Raw genomic sequence first — 5,266 nt, forward strand, 5'->3', positions numbered from 1 at the left:
ATGGCTATTGTTCCAGGGGTTATTCCTCAGTGAGACAGCCCTACCCATGCCCTGCTCCCCAGAAGCTCCCTGTCTCACTTCCCCACTCCATCCTTGGGAAACTAGATGATCTAATGTGGAGTAATTATCTGTGCTATTTGCTTGGGTGGTGGTAAGATATTCCCAATCTGTTACCATTTGCTGTCTGTTAAGTGTAATAAAGAATGACTCTAATTCTGCCCTGTCCTTACACAACTAAGTCACTGGAGAAAATCTTGAAAGACGTGTTTTTACCTCATTCAGCCAATACTGAGCATTGCAATATCCATGAAGCCTCCACGGGCCTGAAAGTGACAAGGTAGGAATGATGCCTGAGTGCTCACCTCAGATACACTCCCATAGGCTATCTGCACTTGGTAGGTGCTCAAAAAGGTCATAATAGTAATGGGAAGAATATACAAGCAGGTTTATTTACAGCAAAAATAGTGGCCTTCTCAACTAAATCTAATGTAGATCAATGTTTATGAATCCAATGATGCTTACATGTGTATGTATATATATTTATATATTTAAAAACTTATGTATTTGGTATATAGAATTATGTATGTGAGCATAATTCACATTGGGGTGTTTTGGAACGAACTGTTTCATTACTATTTTTCAGGCTTGTTAGAATAATTATTTTTTTGAACTCTAAAATGTCGTCTTTTGTTTCTGTTTTCCTTTTCCTGGCTGACCAAAGGAATGTTGAAGCACTGCAAAACAAATTTCAACTCTTTATAATCTGAACTGAAATTGTGTGAGTGTTATAAATCAAAGCCACTGGCGTTAGTAACTGAAAGAGTAAACCGAAGATAACGCTGTAGGTGTCAGTGTTCCAATGTGAATGTGTATTTCTGATAAAATGTTAAAAAAGCAAACAGTGCTTTCTAAAAGAGGCCCCAAAATTATTGGATCTTCTCCCATTCTTTATTTACTACTCCATTTTTCCAAATATATGCTTGAGATAAAGGGTAATCAAGATGAAAAATACATAGACTGCTATAGTCTTGGAACCTGAATAGGGGGAGTATTCTTGCTTAACGTCCCATGGTTATAGTTTTCTCCCATGGCAGGATTTATATCTTTTCATTATTATACTAAGCAGTCACTGTTTGTCTCTGCATACACTGGGAGACAGATGGGGATATCAAATGTGCACAGGAGATATCATTCTCTTTGGTTAGAGATGTCTAATACATCATTTCTATAGGATTTTAAAAAAATTATATGAGCAAACATGACCTTCGTAATTATATGAAAAAGTCTCTAGGAAGCAGGAACATTAAATAACCCTGTGCTTTGTCTTTGTGAAATGGTCAGTTTTAAATTGAATACTCACTGGCATTCATGTTGGTGTTTGAAAAATTATCAAATTTAGAACTCACTCCCAGTTGTAGCTGTGAGTGACTGTATCTGACTTCAGTTTTACTGAGACACCCTAAAACATAAGGTCTATCATTTAGTGTCTCTTACTATTTAAAAAAAAAATTCTAGAAAGGAATATTCCCTTCTTGAAATGCACAAATTCTTAGGATTCAGGGTAAAACGATGTCTAGCATTTGGAAAGCAAACAGTACTTAGGACAGTGAAAGTGGTTTAGGAGAGCAGTAAATAAGACCACATGTATCTGTTTTCACTGGCAAAGAATGGAACAAGGGTTGTAATTTTACTAACTTTACAAATAACTCAGGATTCATTTTTACTTCAATGTTACCTACTTAACTTCAGAAAGAGCACAAATATTAGAATGATTCATGATGTTAATAAAATGTCTCCTTAATTGAAAATATTTTATTTTTATTTGGTTTTGTCTTAAATAGTTTTGTGAAAATGCTCTTCTTTACACTGTGACTTTGATCTCATTGGAAATTAATTTTGCACTTTTTAAAATTAAGAAATGCATCAAGCTATATTTTCCTTATATATTATTCTACCTCCGCTATCAATCATATAAAAAGAAGATTTAGAATTGTATTTATTAAGATGTAAGCAAAGCTTTAACCAGTATTTTAAATGGGAAGCCTTGAATTTGAGTAAGTAAAAAGTGAGAAAAACTGCTTTCTATGGGTGTATGTGCATGGGCGTACCAGGCAGCACAGTGGTCAAGAAGATGCCTGCCAGTGCAGGAGATGCAGGTTGGATCCCTGGGTCAGGAAGATCCCCTGGAATAGGAAACAGCAACCCATTCTACTATTCTTGCTACAAGATTCCATGGACAGAAGTCTGATGGGCTATAGTCCATGGGGTCACAGAGAGTCATATACAACTGAGCACATGGGTCTCTGTGCAGGGGTCAGCAACTGCTATTAAATACAACATATGCAAGTAAAATTCTAACAATCCAAATTTTAGATAACCAACTTTTTACATTTTTAATGTTGAAAAAGCAAGAGAGTTCCAGAAAAACATCTATTTCTGCTTTATTGACTAGCCAAAGCCATTGACTGTGTGGATCACAATCAACTATGGAAAATTCTTAAAAGAGATGGGAATAGCAGACCACCTGACCTGCCTCTTGAGAAACCTATATGCAGGTCAGGAAGCAACAGTTAGAACTGGACATAGAACAACAGATTGGTTCCAAATAGGAAAAGGAGTACATTAAGGCTGTATATCGTCACCCTACTTACTTAACTTATATGCAGAGTACATCATGAGAAACGCTGGGCTGGAGGAAGCACAAGCTGGAATCAAGACTGCGCAGAGAAATATCAACCTCAGATATGCAGATGACACCACCCTTATGGCAGAAAGTGAAGAGGAACTAAAAAGCCTCTTGATGAAAGTGAGAGGAGAGTGAAAAAGTTGGCTTAAAGCTCAACATTCAGAAAACGAAGATCATGGCATCCGGTCCCATCACTTCATGACAAATAGATGGGGAGCCAGTGGAAACAGTGGCTGACTTTATTTTTCTGGGCTCCAAAATCACTGCAGATGGTGATTGCAGCCATGAAATTAAAAGACGCTTACTCCTTGGAAGAAAAGTTATGACCAACCTAGACAGCATATTCAAAAGGTCCGTCTAGTCAAGGCTATGGTTTTTCCAGTGGTCATGTACGGATGTGAGAGTTGGACTATAAAGAAAGCTGAGTGCAGAAGAATTGATGCTTTTGAACTGTGGTGTTGGAGAAGACTCTTGAGAGTCCCTTGGACTGCAAGGAGATCCAACCAGTCCATCCTAAAGGAGATCAGTCCTGGGTGTTCATTGGAAGGACTGATGCTGAAGCTAAACTCCAATACTTTGGCCACCTGATGCAAAGAGCTGACTCATTTGAGAAGACCCTGATGCTGGGAAAGATTGAGGGTGGGAGGAGAAGGGGATGACAGAGGGTAAGATGGTTGGATGGCATCACTGACTCAATGGACATGGGTTTGGGTGGACTCTGGGAGTTGGTGATGGACAGGGAGGCCTGGTGTGCTGCGGTTCGTGGGGTTGCAATGAGTTGGACACAACTGAGCAACTGGACTGAACTGAACTGAATGTCTGATTACTCTAAAGCTTTTTTTTCCTCCCTAGTTCCTTGACTATTACTTCTACCTTTGTTTCTTCATGAGCACATTTAAAATTATGCCTTGTCTAATTAATATAGAAATATGTTGAGATACTGCATGGCCTCACATATAACCTCTGAATTTCTTTATGACAAAAGGTAATGGGAGAATGTGGCTGAAACATGGTCCCTTTCCTGTGAAGAGGTGACCCAGGCAGACTGCCCTGCCTCCTTACCCTCCCCCCAACACAATCTGCCATTGAAGCCCTCACAGTAGGGCTGTGCTCAAAGCTAGGGACTCTGGTCCTTAGAGGTTCTGAGATTAATTTGGATTCAGCAAATGTCAGAGGGGATTTCTGTGGTAGGACTTCTAGAGTAAATAGAACCACATCTCTAAATATAATCCACATGTTTTCAACTTGCTTCCTTTTTGGTTATTTTTCCTTTTCAGCATTTTTTTTTAATACACACAAAATGTGTCATCTTAACCAAGTAAAGTTCCCTGTGCTGTACAGTAGATTCTCATTAGTTATTTATAGTGTGTATACATTAATCCCAGTCTCCCAATTCATCCCACCTCTCATCCCCACCTTGGTATCCATATGTTTGTTCTCTACATCTGTCTCTATTTCTTCTTTACAAATAAGGACATCTATACCATTTTTGTGGAGAAGGCAATGACAACCCACTCCAATACTCTTGCCTGGAAAATCCCATGGACGGAGAAGCCTGGTAGGCTGCAGCCCATGGGGTCGCTAAGAGCTGGGCAAGACTGAGCGACTTCACTTTCATCTTTCACTTTCATGCATTGGAGAAGGAGATGGCAACCCACTCCAGTGTTCTTGCCTGGAGAATCCCAGGGACGGAGGAGCCTGGTGGGCTGCAGACTATGGGGTCGCACAGAGTCGGACACGACTGAAGCGACTTAGCAGCAGCAGCATACCATTTTTGTAAATTCCATATATATAATATGATATTTGTTTTTCTCTTTCTGACTTACCTCACTCTGTATGGTAGGCTCTAGGTCCATCCATGTCTCTGCAAATGACACAATTTCTTTCCTTTATATGGCTAATATTCCAGTGTATGTATGTACATCTTTTTTTAATCCGTTCCTCTGTTGATGGGCATTTAGGTTGCTTCCATGTCCTGGTTATAGAATACAGTGCTGTAGTGAATATTGGGGTGCATGTATCTCTCTGAATTATGGTTTTCTCTGGGTATATGCCTAGTAGGATTGCTGGGTCATATGGCAATTCTATTTTTAGGTTTTTAAGGATCCTCCATACTGTTCTCCATAGAGGCTATATCAATTTACATCTTCATTTGGTGGAGTTGTGAATTGTGCAAATGCCTGTGATGATCTGTTAAAATGAACAGTTACTACATGCTCTCTTCAAAGTCCTTAACTTGGATTTATTGAAGTGATTGTACAAATGAAGGTGTGGTTATTACTAACCACATGAACATGATCATAATCAACCCTTGGTTAAACAGTTTGTGGCTTAACAGTGGTAAAAATGAAAAATAATGGACAAGGCATCAACATTATTAAGAATTAGCAAATAAACTTACATACTAGAAAACAAGTTTAGAATCAGGTATATAATGGAAACCTCACAATCACTTGCTCTGTGCAATCTGCCACCTAGTCTAAGTGGTCTTACTTTCAGTTTTATTCTGCTTTGGATAACAACCAGAGATAGTGTATTCCTAAATATTGGATGTAATTTTAAGATAATGACTTTACTGTA

This window comes from Capricornis sumatraensis, chromosome 1 (assembly GCF_032405125.1).
Source record: "Capricornis sumatraensis isolate serow.1 chromosome 1, serow.2, whole genome shotgun sequence".
Lineage (NCBI taxonomy): Eukaryota > Metazoa > Chordata > Mammalia > Artiodactyla > Bovidae > Capricornis > Capricornis sumatraensis.